This window comes from Pseudorca crassidens, chromosome 3 (genome assembly GCF_039906515.1).
Source record: "Pseudorca crassidens isolate mPseCra1 chromosome 3, mPseCra1.hap1, whole genome shotgun sequence".
Classification (NCBI taxonomy): Eukaryota; Metazoa; Chordata; class Mammalia; order Artiodactyla; family Delphinidae; genus Pseudorca; species Pseudorca crassidens.
In genome coordinates, this window is record NC_090298.1 from 22,861,258 (window position 1) to 22,882,444 (window position 21,187).

A 21,187-nucleotide genomic window follows, 5' to 3' on the forward strand; every position below is an offset into this window, starting at 1 on the left:
TTGAAAAAAGATTCTGTTTTTGTATTTGATTTTTCTCCTTAAGATTTCTTATAATTGCAAGCATTTATATTTTTGTTAGTGAGAAAAATATAATTTAAATATTTCTCTCAGAATTTATTGGGACAAGAATATCACAGTGGGACAGGAATATCACAGTGATATATTTTGGTAAAGCCCAAATATTGAATGCCAAAATTATTAAAATATTTTCTTAATATTTTCATATTATATTCCCATATGGGTAGAGCTCTTGTCTAAGCATTAAGTAATGCGGTTATTGACCATTTTCTTATGTGTTTCTTATTATTTTTATATGTCTGATGTTACCAAAGACTTACATTAGAAAAAGTTGAAACACTGAAAATGGATATAATTAATTTCTAAAAAATCTTTTTTATATCGTATTGGCCATATGTAATGTAGAAAATATAATACAAAACTACTTCATAAAGCTTTGATTATATTACATGAGAAATAACATAACTTAATTGAGTGGATTAAAAGTGATTTAAAAGTTACCTGAATGGACAAGTCACTGTTTTTCAGTGTATGTGGAATTTCATTTTGTACCCTAGAGTAAGTGAATCTATCATTACATTCATGCTGATGTAGTTTCTAAAATCATTTGGTCCTTACCAAAAAGTTGCCTAAATAGGAAAATTTACAGATAAATCCTAATTTTTTAATTTCTTTCATGATTTAGTGTTAAAGGTATTATTCATTTATAGTGAATATGATTAATTTATAAACCATGATGCAAATAAGATGGCAAATAATTAGAAAAATTGCATTATAGATCAAGTTTTTGGAGTAGTCAGTAAATAAAATGCAAAAAAAATTGAGATTGTATTAATGAATGTTTGGACTCATGAAGGAAAATGTATTGAATGTACCTTTAAAATTGTCCTGCCACATGTTGTTCTGGCATCTAGAACCCTGCACCTAAAGTTATACTACTACTAAGAATCCAGTGACAATTAGTGATAAATGCAGGGAAATTAAGATGCAAGTTTCCTTGGGAATATATGAAACTTCAGAGAAATGTATCTTGTCTTAGACTTACAATATTCCTTCGGTAAATTGTGTGTATAACCCTCTTATGCCAAAACACTTAGGGTCACCTTCCTTTGTTTATGGTAGCCAAGTATATAATATGCTGATTCTATAGGGGTATATTTATTTTTAAAACTATCACTTAGTATTATTTTGCATTCTATTGAGCATATTTCTTGAAAATATGAAATTTTGCACCATTGTTATTTTCTAGTTATAATTTTGTTCCAGTTGTTCCAATTATGGTCTTATCCATAATACCACATTGAGGATATAATTTGTAACTCATACTTTATTGCCTATATACTAAGTTACCAAGCCCAAAATGTTGTTTTCATGTTTGAATTACTAGAAATCTCCTGAATTATGTTTTTTAAAGGTATATAGTGGGCTGTTATCCTATCCATTATCTAATTTTAATAACACCACTCTCTTCAAATTTCACTTTACCTGTTTTTGATCAGGTCAAAATGATACCTCTAGTATATTCTTGGAGGTTTTATATAAACTTAGTCTCATGACTAAGTTTATTTTTCTCATGACTAAGTTTATTTTATTTTTCTCTTTATTTTTCAAATCTGTTATTTGCCATCACATAGGCACTCTATTTTTGTAGTTACACTCAAACATGCATATGTATATGTAAACTCACACTCAGACACACTCACTAGACACACATATACACAAACATAATATAAATCCCTATATTTCCTACCTAAATATTCATTCTCTAAAGTTGAATGATATTCAACTTTATCATTCAAATATCCTACCTAAATATTCGTTCTCTAAAGTTTGTGTCCTTCAAACTGAATTATTTTTTTCCAAATAAAATAAGCAACACTGGGCAATAGGCAGTGATTGAAATTATTTTATAGTCTTAGCAAATTTTCAGAAAACATATAACATCTTTCAAACAGAAATACTCAAATTACATTGCATTTTATACCTTGTGAAAGATTATCACTAACCATCTTCACTGTGATTTCTTTTGCTAGATGTAGTAATAAGGTAATATAATTTTTTTAAACTTCTGTTATACTTTTACTATTCCTCCATTAAATAAAGTGTTTCTTATTCCTCAGATAAATCTGTATTTATTCTCACTACTATGACCATTTAGTTTCGCATCCTTTCTGTTGAAATAATTCAATATTGACTGAGTGAATACTCAGAGAAGGGTGCTCTTCTAGATGAAGTAAGACGAACAAACACATAAGCATATGCTGGAAGGAGATATGTGCTGTGGAAATAAATAGAGCCGATTAAGGGGTATTAGAAGGGCAGCATTTGTGGGATGCAATTTTAGTTGAAATGGTCAGGGTTGGACTTATTGAGAAGGTAAAATTTGAGCAAGGACTTGAAGTGAGAGAGTAAGTCTTGAAGATGCATGGAGGCTTTCAGGCAGAGGAAAGAGAAAATATAAAGATCTTGAGACAGTTCTGAGTAGGTTTGAGGAAGATCAAATAAACCAGTGTGACAGGAAAAGGATAAGGCAGAGTAGTTGATGATGACATCAGAAATGTCCTTAAAGGTAATAATACTTTTGGGGCTTCCCTGGTGGGGCAGTGGTTGAGAGTCCGCCTGCCGATGCAGGGGACACGGGTTCGTGCCCCGGTCTAGGAAGATCCCACATGCCACAGAGCGGCTGGGCCCGTGAGCCATGGCCGCTGAGCCTGCGCGTCCGGAGCCTGTGCTCTGCAACGGGAGAGGCCACAACAGTGAAAGGCCCGCGTCCCGCAAAAAAAAAAAAAAAAGGTAATAATACTCTTGACTTTTATTACAAGTGAAGGAGGAGGCAGTATTGAAGGATTTTGAATAGTTGAATATCTTGATGTGATTCATATTTTAAAAGCATACACCTAGTTTCCCTGTAGAAAGCAAATTATAAAGGGCAATACCCCAATTATCTCTTGACTTCTCCCTTTTTTTCCATTCTGATCAGCATTGCTATTGTTAAATTTCTCATCAACCTTCTTAAGGATTACTTCAATACTTTACTACACTACCTCCTTCTCTTGCCCTTTAAAATTCATTCTGTAGACCACAGTAAAGTAGTATTTTTCCAATTACAAATTTTGTAATATTATCTACCTTCGTTCCACAAACCTTTCATGATAAATTTCAAATTACTTGACTGGCACAAAAATCCTTCATGACTGGACGTGTGTGTGTATATAGCACATTATTTTGCCATTTTCTGTGCCACCCCTATTGACTGTTACCTAGGTATCAAATGTTATTGTAAACCTCCGTACCTGGCCACATGTTTTCCCATTTATCAGGAACGTTCTCTGTTCTCACTAATTTTATGTTGGGAGAACTGCTGTATATCTGTGAATGCTATCAGGTCTGGACCGGGGCACGAACCTGTGTGCCCTGCATCAGCAGGTGGACTCTCAACCACTGCGCCACCAGGGAAGCCCAATGAAGTCCTTTTGTACGTTCTTCATACCCAAAGTTTTCAAAGTTTCCATCATGAGATGTTTTATTTTATCTCCTTTACAGGGTTTGACAATCACCTTGGACACGGTACATGATACTGCACTTCTTGTGGAGTCACTATGGCTCCAAGATTTTTACCATATTCTCACCTACTCTTAAATTAATTTTTATTGACTATTAGAAAAATGTCATTTTCACTCCAGTATTTTGAATCATTCATTTGAAGTAATCCACAATCCATTTGAAGTCAAAATTCTTGCTATTTTTTCTCCTATCCTGAAAAAGGAAATCAAACATTTAACTCAAACATTGTGAAATTAATTCATGCCAATTAATAACTTGATAATCCACGTTCAGATTATCATCCTTGTTGGATGTCCTATGTACTATGTTTCTCCATTCACCTTCAAATGTTTTGTCTTTTGAATTCTCTCCACTATATGACAAAAATTTCACTACATTTTTTCCAGAAATCCTTTTTCCAGGCCCTCTTGAAAGATTGTGTTTTCCATAAAAAGCTAAAGGGATAATAGATATATTTCCAGCAATTTCATCTTCTCATTTTATAGAATTTTATATTGCATTTTCAGGGTATACAAAACAATTGTTTATATCACTAAATATGTCATTTAGTGTACAAACTTCTGGAGTCACTTCAGCTAAAATCCTCTGTGGTTCTCCCAGTAATTCCAGTTAGAAGCACAGTCCATGTCTTTATTTTCAATGCTCCTAGAAATTATTGCTTTAATAAATATTTAGATTTGAGTTTACTACCCTGTTATTCTACCTTTCTCCTCCAGTGTGTTTAACACACACGGTATTTAGAAGAATCATTATCACTTATTGACATTCAAATTATTTCCTAAAACTAAACTAGAACTTTGATCCCCTTCCTGTTTTCCTACTTCTTTCCTGTCAAAATATCCGTTTTTACTTTGGTTATATCTATAGTCAAAATTTGCATGAACTGTCCCCATATGTCACTTTACCATGTGGAGTTGGACTAATTATTACTACTTTCATAATTAATATAGCAATGTGATGCTGCACTGCTTTTTCTTTCGTTTTGTAAAAGCCTATTTTGAAGAGATTTATAGTTTTATAGTGGAAGTAAATTTACTTTCACAGATGCAGGAGTTCTGCTGCTGCTTTTGAGAGTAAATATAGATGACGCTCATCCAATTTACTAACCAAATGCAAACTTGCTTATATGTCATAAATGACATTACCGTTCAAAGATGAAAGCTGAATTGATGGTTGGGAACTAAGTGACGAGGTGCATAATCCGCTTACCAAGAAAGATATTTAAACCTGAAACACATTAAATGGATTTTACTTCAAAAGCCATCAACTGGGTATATATTAATTCAATTTTTGGAGCATTACTTCTGAAACTAACAGTTATTTTTTCAAAACAATAAGCTTTAACACTGTGTTATTATTTAAACAGCCAAAAGTGGCTTATTAAAGTTTCATGAAGAGTTCTGAAAAATTGGAGAAAAAAGAGAAACTAATTATAATTCCATAGCAAGGTGTTAATAACCTTAGCTTTTAAATATCTAAAATGTATAATTAATATGATAATCAATTACTGTACTGTAATATAATATAAAGTGCTACTTTACTGGATTTGTAGAATATCTCTCCTCATATTAAATTATCTTATATCATTGTGGGAAAAAAAGCAACACAATATATCATGGCAAAAAACAGTAAACTTTTTTCCCCCCACAGGACTATAGGTTTGTTAGCGAGACAGTGATAAGGAAGGTGGGGTTAAACCAGAGTATGCCATATCTTGCAGAAGGAGAATACGAGGCAATAAGAGAAGTTGTAACAAAGACTGGACACGCTTAAGTTAAGAACTGGAGTGTGAATTTCAGAACACTTTCGTGTTCTCTTTACTCATGATTGAGAGAAAGGTGAACTATGGCCTGGTCTAGTCCACCTAGGTCTTCATGTGGAAATAAAAAAATAGGTCTCAGTAATTAATGATTTCAAAAAGAACAAAGAATGCAGGAACAAATGACTGCTATCATGCAAGAGAAGTAACCATAGCAAAGATAATAAATCAGACATAAAAACTCCCAGTTCTATTTCAAAGGTAAAAATCAGACTAAAGCACAGTCTTGAGCTGTTTTGTAGAATCCAAATCCCCTGGAGCACTCAGCCACCTAACTGGAGTCTAAGGAATAGTGATGCTGACCTTTGCTCATCCTTGTGGCTTCACTCAACTGGGTAGCTGGATTTTATCAACCTAGAATGACCTTTGCCTCATTTTAATGTTAAAATCTTCACCCCCAGGGTGAAAACTGCCGCCATTTTTAAACATGCAACGTATGTTTGAGCATGTTGTCACACTGTGCAAGTGCATCTAGAACTCCACCTCCACTGGAAGATCACTCGCCCTTTCATGAATATGCATGGATCCTTAGCCTAAGACTTCCCTTGTTTTGCTGTTCAGGAAGACAGTGCTTTGAGAGCTATCTCCCTGTCTCTTTGTTTGTCACAAGTAATAAATGCTTCTGCTTTAATCCAAAGTACTTGGCATGTTCATTGGCCAAGCACTCTAAGTGATGGACCCACTGAGTCTGGTAACAGGATGGCTGACACATTCTTCTGAACCAGTACAGGTTTGCTGATATCAGCTGGATTTGCACAGTTAGTTGGTGGGCTGACTAGTCTAGGCTGACTTTGCAGAAGCTAGGTCTTGACTATGCTACAAGTAGACTCTGAAACTTTAGCTTGTCTTTGTAGTGAAAAACATAATGAAATATAAATGAAAATAAATGATCACCTTATCATAAGCATAAAAATGTTGATGTGTCTGACAAAACATAATCGATCAAATTTTGGATTTATTTTAATGTAAAGCATATAGGATTTATTCATGATGTGAACTGAGAGGTGTGGGAAAGGGAAATCAAAGTTGAATTCCAAGTTTTGACTTGAACAAGTGGGTGAGTAACGTTGCCATTTACCAACTTGTGGAAGAGTGGAAGAAGGTAGGGTTTGGTGATGAAAGGGAGCAGAATTTTCCACGCCCAAATGTCTTTTTGACATAAGGATTATCTTCAACTAGTTATGTTTAGGAAACAGAGACACAAGAGAAGCTGTGAAATCTAAGTACAAGTTACCTTTTTGTAAGAGACATTTACATTTATAAGGGAAATCTCCATTTGTAAGGATGTCTTACTCTGTGTCAGGAAGGGGAGGATGACTACATCTCTAGAAACTCTTAACAAGGGAGAAGGCATTGACGTAAATCTTTACTGTGCTTTTCCTGGTCACCTCCCGTAACTGGCCTTTCTCCCCCCACAGCATCTTTTTTTCTTTAGATGGAGATGGTATTTAAGGTGATGGTTTGGGCCATTTCAAAGAGTTGCTCAGTTTTCTTTGGTATCTTCCTTGTATTCAAGAGGTATACATGTTACTAAAATTCTGTTTTTCTCCTATGAATGTCTTTTCTCACAGAGGGGGTCTCAGTCAAGATTTTGAAGCCTAAAAGGAAAATTATTCTTCCACCCCTATAGTGATAAGGTTGTAAACAAAAATGTTGTCCACCATTCCAGTTCTACAAGGGTCAAATCATTAGCCACACAGACCTACTAGTGCACCTGAAAAGAACTGAGGATAAAGCATTCTGTGTTTTGTACATATGGACCTTTAGATAGTTAAGATGCATATTTAAGGAAAGAGATCAATGACCTCAGATTGTTGCATCTTTTCATATATAGATAAGCACTAAAATCATTATCCTGACATATCTGTGTGTGTGTGTGTGTGTGCGTGTGTGTGCATGTGTGATTAGCAGTAATCTTTTAACAAGATGAACCTTTGACTACATGTACTTCCCAGTCAAAATATTCACATATATACTGACTTTTTCCCTACCTCTTCAGAGCAGCTCCTCAGAGCTATCTGAGAGGCTGTCTCCTGGGCTTTAGTCCTCAGTAAACTGAATAAAACTCAATTCACTGTGCATTTTTTTCCCTAGTTGACAAGGTAGTGATGGCAAAAACAAGATTTCTATTTTACATGTGTTTAGTTGAAAATACATTGTAGACACATCAATATCAATTAGCCAGTTCATTATGAGTCTGGAAATCAGACAAGGTCACACAAGGAGGAATTTATTTGGGAATTATTAGTGCATATTCAAATTAAATAGAAAATAAAAGTAAAAAGGATATTCAATGTTTTGGTTAATTACTTTGGATTTGAAAAATGAGAAATTTGTAAAAATCTAATAGGTAAGAGTCAGGTGTCGCTAAGCCCTTATTAGCACCAGATATTTGGAGAAAAAAATGTAATTACAGTAACCTACAGATTAGAAGATGAGTAGCAAATAAATATAAAGCTCTATATTTTCTGACTGAATTAAATTGGATTTATACAAAGTTAATATACAGAGTTTATGTTTATTGAAACTTTGAAATATATGGAGACTTACCAAAAAACAAGGATTGGTTTTAAAGACAGCCTAAGTGCAGGTCTAGCCTAAAACTAATAGAGTCATCACAAATAATATAAAGCTAAAAATAATTAATGCATAAATAGCATTAAATGGCATCAGTAGACTACTAAAAATAAGATCCCAGAGTATATTAACGTTTGTCAGCAAAAGAATAACACCTGTCTTAGGGGCAGTGTGGTATACTGGGGGAAAAATTATGGAATAAGGACAATGAATATATTTTATAACTCAGGGACAGGAACTTTGAGCACGTTACTGAACCTTTTTATATAAAAAATTAATCAACAGACTTCAGTTAAATAGAGACAGGAGGCCAGAAGGGGGAGAGTTCAAGCCCTGCAATGATAGCAGAGCCCAAAAGGACAAAGAAAAACTCCTCTTCTTCCCTGGCAAGGACTCAGCCAATGAAAACCATGGACTCTTTTTTTATTGTAGCCCTCCCAGCTTCTTTTTCCCCTCTATAAAAGCATTCTCCTTCCCTTGCTGTTTGGGGACTTGCATGTGGCGCACCATGATTGTAGACCATGTTGTAATTCTCTGTTGATCCCTCCAGCAAAAAATATCTTTGCTGGAGAATAATCTGGCAGTCTAGTTGTTTTACATCAACATTTTGGTGGCCCATACAGTGACCAGGGAAGACTCCCAACAGCTCCAAGGCTGGTGAGCAAATGGGTGCAGTTACCCACAGTTGAGCCCATTGTCACTCTACAGCTTTTCTCTCCAACTCTAGAATTTGAAGGTAAGCCTTTCTCCTGGATCTGAGCTCATGCCCTCCTTGTGTCTGAAGCCATCTATGCTTTAGTTAGCATCTTTTTTAAGGTTTTGTCTTTCTGGTTAAGGCCTTGTTCTATATGTGCGTACTTGTTTGTCACTTGGGTCCGATTTTGAGGTCAGACTCTTACAAATGAATCTTGCTGAAAATGCCTTCAGCCCAACTCCTTTGGGAATAGGGGCTGCTTCTCTGAAACTCTGCAGGTTTTTCAGTCTTTGGCTTATTTGTTTGGAAGGGGCTGTTCTCTGGAACCTGGCTGAAAAGCCTTCAGCCTGGCTTTTCTGCAACCAAGCTGTCTCCTTAGAACTGTCTGGTGTTAGGCCTGCAGGCTGTTTGAATGAGCTGTTTGAGCTGTTTAAAAATTGTTCTTTTACTCTAGAGAAAAACTTCTGAAACATGAAATCCCGGTTATCTAAATATTTTGAGGGCACCACTGCTACAGAAAATCCAGCCTATTTTACATTTAAAACTACACTTTTTCCTTATTCCCATTTCTAACTAAATCAGCTGACTTGACCAAAGGCAACTTAGAATATCAATGAGGAACTTTTGAAATCCCCAAACATAATTTCCTTAAAACTGAATTGGACTACCATAGCTCAAAAATTTCCAAAACTGAGTGGAATGCTTATTTTTTTATTTTTGGTCACGCTGCACAGCATGTGGGATCTTAGTTTCCCGACCAGGGATCGAACCTGGGCCCCCTGTAGTGGAAACATGGAGTATTAACCACTGAACCTCCAGGGAAGCCCCTGGAATGCTTATTTTGATTGGTATTCCAACATTATCAGAAGTCTAAAATTGCATCTCTGCAAAATAAGATTTTAAGTTTCACTGAGGCAAACAAACAATTATATAAAGACTAAATGGCTCCATAAGCCTCAGGCTCTTCTTCCTTGATTTCTTTGTCTCAAGCTTTCCCTGTGGTGCCGTTTTTCTCCTTCCCTTATATGTCATCCACACCTCCTCTATACCCTCAGTTCCCACATACTAATTCCCTCTCCAAACTTCCCCTTTTTCTTCACTCCCTTTTCTTCAGAACTTGTCAGAACCTGTCCCTTTAAAACTAGGCCTTCTGAGGATCCAGAGGTTAAGCTCTTAATTTCTTATATTCCCTGGACTAAAGCTGAACTGCAAGCCATAGTCAAAGATTTTCCCAGAGTAACCAAAGATCCTCACATCTTTGCTGAGGAATTTAATATAGTCATTCAAACTTATCAACCTGGTTTCTCTGACTTATATCAGCCCGTTCATATGCTTGTCAGTGAAGGCCAGGCCAAGCATTAGATTAAAAAACTACTGGGAAAATCCTGAAAGATCTCTATAATTAGAACCAGGAGACTAGCCTACTAACTTATTATATGATCAGGCTTAATCAATCACTAGGTGACTTCACTGAATAATTCCTAGGGCTTTTTTTGAGCCTATTGTTTGAAACAAAATTCAAGCTTGCACACAAAAACCTGGTGAATCTGTTCATGACTATTACGATCAAATTTAGATTGCTTTTAAAGAAAATTCTGGTCTTCCTTCAGATGTTAATTCCACCCAGGTAACTTTTAACTCTATGTTTATGAATGGACTAAAACAGAACATTTTCCTCTATTGAAAAGGACGAGGATGAAATGGGAAACAATGTCCACTCCTTTTTACTTAAATGAGACCACAATAAGTTTCCATCTGTGCAGTTTTCCCCAACATTTTGATCAAAAGGGAGAAATGTAAAACATTAATAAACAGAAATCTCTATTAAATAGAGTTGGGAGACCAGAAGGGGGAGCTCTCACAGACTGCAATGACAGCAGAGTCCAACAGGAAGAAAAAAAAGACTCTTCTTTTCTGTCAAGGACTCACCCATGGAAAGCTATGGACTCTGTTTGCCATAGCCCTCCCAGCTTCCTTTTCCCCTCTATAAAAGCATTCTCCTTCCCTTGCTGTGTGGGGACTTGCACATGGCTTGCCATGGTTGCAGACCCCAAATTTCAATTCTCTGGTGATCTCAAATAAACCCATCTTTGCTGGAGAAATATCTTGTCGCTATTTGTTTTAGGTCAACACTGAACTTCAATTTATGTATGCACATCTCCTAACATTAGATAAAACAATAGCTATTAAACCGGCTAGTTCTTTTTATATAAGCATATTATATCGTTCCTCTAAATCTTAATACAAAAACACCTAGGGGGAAAAAAAGAATATCTAAAAAACATGAATTTGTGTCCAGTTAGAATTAGAATGCAGCTGCTTCTTGGAGACAACCAGATAGACAACAACTTGTCCAGCTGTTTGGGCAACTAAATGGCACAAGGATATTCATACATGCCACTTTTGATTTGGTCTACTTCTTGAAAATTGACTCTATGGATGTTTCTTTTGTTTTGTAGGATGAGGGAGAATACCAGCTAGAGTAAACACTATGGAAAAAAAATTTTTTTTAAATATTCTGCAACTTTATCCAAAAGGATATAGAGACCAGGCTCACAAGATGTATGAGGGTAACCCTAAACCAATGAAAGCCATAATCAAGAAACCATTTCCAGGTAACTGAGCTAGAAAGACACAATGATCTTTTATACCATATTTATGTAAGTAAATATAATCATCATCAGTGGGAAGTAAAAAACAGTTTGGGGGAGGAGATGAACAGAATTAAAGAAGCACATGGGCATATTTTTTACTGATTTATTGCCATCATACAGATGGTCTAGGATGAATCACAACAAAACATTTGTAGTATACCCTTGAAGCCTTAGAGGTTTTTGTTTTTCCCCACCACTTTGATAATTAATTGTTCATTTTCTTCATGGAAGATAAATGAATATGAATATTCAAATAATAGTTCCATTGATAGTATTATAAATCCTGGTAATAGTGTTATGTTTATTTGAATTCTCTTGTCTGAAAGTCAGTGTCAACAAAAATAAAGTATTCTTAATAAATTAAATTTAAAGTTGAAATTTTAACTATTGTAGAAATAGTATTTTCAAAGGAAATTATAATAAACGCACACAATATTAAATATAAATGATAGCATATATATACATATATATATGTATACACACACACACACACACACACACACACACACACATAGTTTTCCGTCTAACTTGACATGAACTGAAAGCAAAGTAGTATTAGGGGTTTGTTTGTTTGTTTGTTTTGGTATAATAATGTAGATACTATAATTGAGATTTTCTTTCCAAAAAAAGAAAATCTGGGAATAATGTAAAATTCCAAGCAAGAGAGATGCTTCACTCTTTTTTATTAAAAGTTTTCTTCTAATATCACTTAAGAAAAATGTTATTGTTTTCTCCGAAACATAGAGTATATTAAATTAAAGGTAATAGGCTGCTTGTATAAATAAATTAGTATTTATGTATAAAGAGATACTCTCTTGAAACAGTATAACATTAATGCATAGATTTGCATTTCTGTGATTCTTTTGCAAATGATGACTCCAAATTCTGATGACTTTCTCATATTTCTGGGAGGAAAAATATTACTGGACATAATTTAAGAGATTTTCCTGAATGCTTTCCGTTTAATATCGTTTTGTATGATTCTGTCATAGATTGAGGTCTAAAATATGTTCTGAGTTACTTAATGTTTTTTCTGGTACAGCATTATAATCCAACATCTGTGTACATGACAAAATGATCACCACTACAATTCTAGTTACCATCCATCACCATATGGCCGACCTCTTTCACTCACTCATCCATACCCCCAACCACCTTTCCATCTGGTAATAACCAATCTCTGTATCTATAAATTTGTTTTTGTTTATTTTGTTTGTATTTTATTTGTTTTGTTTTACATTTCACATGAGTCATATTATACATTAATTGTCTTTCTCTGTCTGACTTATTTCACTTAACATAATACCTTCAAGGTCCATCCATATTGTCGCAAATGGCAGGATTTCATTCTTTTTTGTGGCCAATTAGTATTCCATTGTGTATATATATGAGCTACTAAATTTTTGATTGAAATCTTATTCTCTCAGGTAAACATGTACTTGTTTATATTGTGAATATATGGTTTGTAAATCATATTGAAAAGCTGTTTGTAAAACACTGTCTTATATGTTCTAATTGAATGAATAACTAATTCTTACTAAATCATTTAATGGAAGATTAAGTACAAAAAGAGGAGGAAAAACTTTGAAATGTGCCAAATAGCCAAGACACCAGTTTCTGTCTGGAAAAGACAATCAAGAAAGGCAATGGAGATTGTGCTAGTTCAGAAATACCTAACTCACCACTCTATTATTCATCCAGCTACCATAAGGAACAACACAAAGCAGGGAAACAGGAAGGCTAAGTAATGTCTAAGCTTAAAACTAATGAAACATGAAATTAAGCCTTTATCACTAAGAGGGGGTCAAACTTGTTGGCTGCATACTTAATATAGATGCATGGGAAAAAGTGGAATTTGTTTTAGGTTAATCAATGATAATACTTTGGGACATTCTCAAGTGTAACTATAAGAACTATTCATTATCAGATTTTTCCTGCAATTTATATTTTCAAATTCAGTAGTTACTACATATAGTGAACCTATGTGCACACATAGGCACACATTCTTACACATATACAAGCATCTGTTGTCTACCAGCATCTCTGTTCTAATTTTCCATAAGCAATTCAACCATGATATGTCCAATAGACCTTATTATCCGTGTTGTTTGTCTTTTATATGTATTTCATATCTGGAGAAGGGAATCAACATGTAATCAGTTGTCAGAATTATCATGCTTGAAGTCTTCTGAGCTTCATACATGTTACAGGATGCATTATATCCTCCAAAATTCATATGTTGAAACCTTAAACTCCAGTACCCCAGAATGTGACTGTATTTGGAGACAGGGCCTTTTAAGAGGTGATTACATTAAAATGAGGCCCGTGGGATGGGGTCTAATCCAGTATGACTGGTGTCCTTATAAGAAGGAGAAAGGCCTCAGGAGAAACCAAACTTGCTGACACCTAGATCTTGGACTTCTAGTCTCCAGAACTATTTTTTGTTAAGTCACCCAGTCTGTGGTATTTTGTTATGGCAGCTTGTACAAACCAAATAGATTACCCTTATCCCTGATATTTAATCTTATCCTTTAAAGCCACCCTTTCCTTTCTAAGTGCCCCAGTCAAAGTCCCATTATGTGTCTTCCTCACTGGACATCTGGGTCACAAATGTCATTTATTGGCTTTCTTGCCTTGACCACCACTTATCTCATGCTGTCAGAGTTATCTTTCTATGGTACATGTTTTCTCACTCATTCGTAATAAAAATATTTCAATAATTCCTCATCTACTGTGAAAACAAAGTGTCTTATCACAACAGGAGGACTCCCCCTACTTATTATTGTCAGTCATGTGGTACATCCAGCCTTGAACTTAAGTTCCAGATATAATCATCAGAGTATACACATCATTTGAGACACTTATTAAAACCAGAATTCCCATGCCCCTTCTCTGGAGAATCTGCTTCATTAAGCCTGCATTGTGTCTTGGGGATCTGTTTTATTAACAAATCTCCCAGGTGATTCTTATTAGCAGCCAAGTTTATAAGCCATAAAGTATAATATATTCTTGTAGTCCTTCCCCAAGACATGCACTTCACTGAGATTTATGGTACTTTACATTTTCTAAATTTAATTGGTCCTTACTGAGGAGTAAAATTGTTTCTTATTTCAAACCAAAGAGAGCTTAATACAGTTACTTAGATGTTACAGGAACATCCTTATTATGGCAGTAGCAAAACTGCATTACAATTGCTAAACATTATAGTTGCTGTGTAAATGTCCTCATAATTTGATTTGGAGGGATGTGGTTAGCAAAGATTAATTAGCAAGGACACTGCATGGAGGTAAAAGAAGTAAGAAAAGAATGGGGCGTTCTCTGGAAAGAATCTATTACAATAGCAAAATATTTTCAACAGTTCAAATTCTAAGTAGAATTTGTTACATTCTAAGCAGACATCCCTCATGGTTATTATTTTGTGAAACTTGCTTTAAATCTGTTGGTAAATAGTAAACTCTCATGAGAGTGCTTGTTACTTTAGCTTAGCTTTAGAAACTTCAATGTAAAGAGCGTAGTGTAGACAAGCTTTCTCTCTTAAACATTATCTTCCTTTAACAGAAAAAAAAAAAAGATTGCATCTTGCCTCCTCATGTTAAATCTTGAAAAGTCATTCTCACAACCAAAAATGTTAGAAAAGTATAAGAAAGGCAAAAATCCTATTAATTTCTAAAAAAGTCTCAGGAATCCAAATTTAGTATTCAAGAAAGTTAAACTGGAATATAGATCCTCACAACTACAATAAATAGTAAGAAAACTGTGAAGTATGTTTGCAGTGTTGAACTTGCTGAATTATATTACGGTGACCCGCCAAGAGAAGGACATTTCTCAGCCTGCGTCTCAAAATAAGACATGTGGAGATGACGCTGCAGCCCTGCAACCTGCAACCGCTGCTGGAATATATGTATATGTATAACTGATTCACTTTGTTATAAAGCAGAAACTAACACGCCATTGTACAGCAATTATACTCCAATAAAGATGTTAAAAAAAAAAAAAAAAAGAAGTAGACTGGAAGTCAATCTGTAGCCTGGAACCTAGAGGCTGAAAGCCAGAGGTTAGAAGTTGGAGACTAGCCAACCTGCAGGCCATAGAGTGATTAATATCACTCTCCTTGATTTAAGCCACTGAATTTAAGGCTCTAAGTTTTGCCACAGCTCTTACTGTGGAAATAACTCACTAATTCTCAACCTCTCTCTCTCTCTCTCTCTCTCTTTCGCTGTTTCTGTCTAATGCTTAGTTGAGTTTCTTTAGACTTGGTACAATTTTTACCAATGAGTGTATAAGTAAGTGTACTGGCTGGAAAGATTATTTACAAACCATGCTTAGTTCAACTTTAGGAAAATCCTCTCGGAAAAAAAATAATCCAGTGAACGTTGGGGAAATGTAAATTACAAATACAGACACATATGTGTTTGTGTTTATATGTCTGGGATTATATATAAAACATATAAATACATTTTAAAACTCATACAAAATTTATTGGTGTACACTTTTGTATTTCTTTTTGTCAAAAGGAAAAATTAAGCCCACATTGAATTTGTTTCAATTTAGAATGGTTAAAAAAACAAATTAGAGGTTTTGTATTTTTTTGGGTTGTTTGATTTTGTTTTGTCATATATCAACATATGGCTAAAAAATGCTATGCTGTGCAGCCTCACCATTTTGTTTTTTAATGAAAAAGTCAGTCATGCCAGTAATAACCAAATTCTAAAATTTTTGAGAGAGTCTTATGAAAATGTAGTGGCTCATTTTTAAATTATCAACAAGTGAGAAGCAGATTTCCCTTTAAATGGGTCTGCCCACTAGAAGAGAACAAAACTTCACTGCTCTGGCACACACCAAGCTTGTTGGTATAATATCCGTGCCTTTGATATCCTTAATTAAACAATGGTGCACTGCAGTCAAATATGATCACTCGTGGCACCTCTGTCGTAGGCCATGCACTTCCCAAGAGAAAACTTATGCACCTATAAAATGTTCTGTTTTGATCCTAAGGTTCAGAGTCTATAGAGAATTGGGGCTGATTTGGGGCTAGTGTTAGCTGTCGTCTTTTCCTTCATGGCTCATTATACACAATAAACAGGGCTGGTATTAGAGGGAATGGAGTGACACAGGACCATTTATAATCCTGGAGGAGGATATCCCCAAACAAAGGTGATGGTGGTGGATATGGTCCACCATTTAGTAGAAGTAAAGGAGTTAAAAGTGGAGGATCAATTCCTGCCGGTAGATGGCGCTGGTTGAGCTCATGGTGGGCATGGCCCTTCGCCTGCCCATGGATACGGGGGAGGAAAGCCTGGAATTTATGAGCAAACTATGTGTCCATGATCTTGGGTTCGAAGCTGGAATTTTGTTCCAAGGTGCTTGGAAATTTATTCCAATTTTTGCAGCTTGTCTTGAGTCTGCACAGGATTTGGTTAAATTATGCTGATTGCCTTAGCTAACATAGTAGATGTTTGCATGCTAAAGCAACTCTTCACAAATTTCATTGTACCTGATTTTCTCAGAAAAGTTTTGTCTGTTTGTTTATTACTTTTTTCCCCAGCTCTATTGAGGGATGAGTAACAAATAAAAATTATATAAATGTATATTTAGCTTGGAAAACATGATTTTTTAAAGGCGTACAATGTGATGATGTAATATGTGTACATTGTGAAATGATGACCACAGTCATGTTAATTAACACATTCATCTCCTTACGTAGTTATCGTGTGTGTGTGTGTGTGTGTGTGTGTGTGTACATTTAAAATCTACTCTCTTAGCAACTTTCAAGTATACAGTATAATATTATTAACTATAATCACCATGCTGTACATGAGGTTTCCAGAACTTATTCATCTTATAGCTCGAAGTTCATATCTTTTGACCTACATCTTCCCATTTCTCACAAACCCCAGTCCCTGGCAACCACCATTGTGCTTTCTGTAGTTTGTTGATACATGTATATGAGAGTAAAAGATACAATTTTAATTTTCTCTTTGTAAACTTAAAAATGTCCATTTTGGGGCTTCCCTGGTGGCGCAGTGGTTGAGAGTCCGCTTGCTGACGCAGGGGACACAGGTTGTGCCCTGGTCCGGGAAGATCCCACATGCTGTGGAGCGGGTAGGCCCATGAGCCATGGCCGCTGAGCCTGCGCGTCTGGAGCCTGTGCTCCGCAATGGGAGAGGCCACAACAGTGAGAGGCCTGCGTACCACAAAAAAAAAAAAAAGTCCATTTTGTTTTTCAAATATTTTATATGTGTGTGCCTTACTTTGATATATTAAGAAATCCACAGTTAGGTTGAAAATTTATACATACAGGTATATAACAGATATTCTCCAATGAAAACTTTAAAATTCAAAAAATTTTAAAGTAATAAATGTAATATCTATATACAAGCACACGGACATCCATTTGTACAGCTGGAACTCACCAAATACGATGGTCTGACTGATATTCTTAAGTGTAATAAAAACAAATTATTTTAAAGCATTCTAAAGATTCTTAAAAATAATGCTTAATTTTATTCATTTTATGGTGAACAAATAACATTTAGCCAATAAATTATAAACATATAAATCACATTTTACCTGAGGTTGATGCAAAGGCAGTGCATTTTTCAGTTTGTAGAATTTCGATACTCTTTGGGCCAAAAAGGAGAATAGGAATTAGGTTGTGTGAATAGACTTTCATGAGAAAAGAAATCTTTCTTTTTTTTTTTTTACGTTTTATCTGGAGAGTTTTCAAAACAGATTTTCCCCCTTGTTTTGCACTACAGTTTGTAGTATTTGTACTACAAACTATGAGACAATAGTAGAGACAACCAATTCTTTGGTACTCACTTATTTCATTAAAAAAATGGTGCTACAACATGTCCTCTGGACTGTTTCCAGTTTCAAGATTATACTAAGAGTTTGACAAACATAAATTTGTATACCTTCATCAAAATTACAAATTTGGAAGAATAAGTCTAGGAGACTATTTCAAAACAGACACATTAAAATAACTGTGTTATTCATTTGATTTATACGAAGATCTAGAACATGTAACCTGGTTCTAATCCCAAGTGTTACTAAACATTTGCACACAATTATAACAAGTAGCCATCTTAATAGTTATGCCAGGTTCAATAATGTTTAGTATTGTTTTCTGTTCACCAAAGATTTTGCTAAGTATGTACAGCATGGAGAGAAAGGCATGTGCTTTGGTGAATAAGATTCTATTTTAGGAGACTAGGTAATAGAAAAAAAAAAACATTTATTGACCAAATGGATGAATATATTAATATTATTTTCTGTTTCTAAATGTCACTGATTTGGGGAATTATTTCTTTTTTATTAGCTGACTATGTATTAGCATAATTTTGTTTTCTAGCAAGTTTGCCTTCATCACTCAAAATGCTATGCATAAAGTTCCTGAATTCATTTTCTCTTGCACTGTTTGATATATTATTTTGTTTCTTGGACTGTTTCTAACAACTAAAAAATGAAAGCAACCAATCACATAAAGACAACCTTCATCAGAATGTCACACTTACAGACTCTGCTGAATGATGATACTGGGAAAGCAAACCAGGATTGCTCATGAATGCAAAACTGTCATTACTTTCAGTCCTAATACTTTCTACTCTTAAGTTATTTCCTTATCTAATGTTAACACTGGTGTTTGCGTAATTCTTTTCATCATATATACCAATACATAACCCTGCCATGTTGGTGTGTGATTGTATTCATAACTTATATGGAACCATATTAAGTGTATTATGAACTCAGTGATCTAATAGTATCCCTACAACATTCAACATGGTTGCATTTTCCCTACTTACAGGAGATTAACATAACGTTGTCTGCAGAAATACTGGAATGAATGAGCAGTCTGGAAAAAGTGTAATTTAGGAAAAATATAAAGGTGCCAATCTCCATGTGCTTCAAACAATAGTAAGAAATTTAGAAGATTAAAACTTGAAAGAACAAAGTGTAATTTTTTTGGTAATAGTATAAATATAACATTTGAAGATACAGAGGTGATTAAATATGTGTAGAAACAATCTTCGTTTGGCTCTACTTCCTTTGCCTATGTATGTTTCCTGTTTTCTAGCTACTCAACTTCTCACTATAATCAAGATTTAGTAATTTATGATTTGGGTCATAAGTAATTCAAAATTATAAGTTTGTTTTCTTACAATTTTACAAACATACTCATTGTAATTAATGAACTTATCTAAACCACATTGAGACAATACTAGCTTCCTTTAGATATCTGATATTTTAAGTAAATTTTGATAGAAATTACTATAAACTGTTATCTGAAAGAGTTTTGACTTGGAATATCTCCAAATTTGTTTATATTAGCTATTCAAACAGACATAAAATATAAATACATTCAATTTACCTCTTTTTTCCAAATTTTGTTTATCTACCAACTAGATTATGAAAAGGTGCATTTATTTCAATCTTTGTTTAAAGCGTTTTCATTGGGGATTTAGTGTTATCTCATGACTTTTGAACGGGAGCAGAATTTGCCACCTCCAAATATACTTCTTTGGCATTCAGATTGTCTTGAGCTGGTTCTATTTAAGAAATAACAGACACAAGAGAAGCTCTGAAATCAAAGTAGAAGTTATTCTTTTACAAGAGACTTTTACATTTATAACGGTCATCGCTGTTTGGAAGGGTGTCTCCCTCTCTGTACCAGGGAGAGGAGGATAACTAAATCTGTAGAAACTCTTATCAATGGAGAAGATATGAACTTAAGTCTGCATAACAGCCTTACCCTTCTTTACTGTGAGTTTCCTCCCTTCACTGGCCTTTACTGTCCCCACATCTCCAACATCTCTTGTCTTCAGTTGGAGATGGTATTCAAGGTGATGACTTATGTCATTTTGAAGAGTTACTCAGTTTTTCTGGGTATCTCTCATGTATACGAGAGGTATACATGTTATTAAACTTATGTTTGTTTTCCCCCAGTTACTCTTTTATTACAGGGGGCTCTCTGTGAAGAACCTAGAATGGTAGAAGGAAAATTATCCTCCCGCCCCCCACTACACTTTCAGTAGCCAGTTTATTAGTATTATTATTAGTTAGCACTTCATCTTATATTTTGAGGAGAGCAAAAGGAGTGTAATGAAAAGAGTCGTTGAAGAAAAACAATAGTAACAACAAACTAGAATCTAGAGTGAGAAGACCTGGATTGTTGGCAGACCAACCACTTGCTAATGCTATGTTTTTTTCTCATTAAACCAGAAGTTTTTTTATCAGTAAAATGTGAACAGTTATAAGATCTTCCCTGACTATACATATATATCAATTATATAATATGTTATGTCTACTGTATTGACTAAGATTTTCAAAGGTAATATGTCTCAGGGGTAAATATTTCTGAAGTGATTTTAAAATACTATCTTGGTGATTTTTATTTCATTTATGTGTATTTCATTATACAGTCTCTGAACATATTCATGTCTTATTAAATTTCAAATAAGATCTTCATCTCTAATACCATTTTACAAGAAAGGATGTAAAATTTCTATTCAATTAATTATGTCAACTTAATCTCAATAAGCCTTTATTCAGCTCAAGGAGCCAAACTGTGTCTAAAGTCTTTTTCTTACAAATGAGCACATTTACTATTTCCTCCATTTCCCCCTGCTGTTTCTTTTCAATAAAGTTAAATGTCCCCAGTCAATCACAGTTAAATAATTTCCTCCTAAAGTAGTCAGTATCAATCAATTATGATAAATTAAGACTGACAAGGGATAAACCAAGGATTGATGTATGGGCAAATTGAAACAGAAGAAGTCTTAAATGGGAAGGAAGTAGTTACAAGGAGCAGAAAGTAACCCTTTATAATTAAAAAACCCCACAATATTTCATTATAAAAGA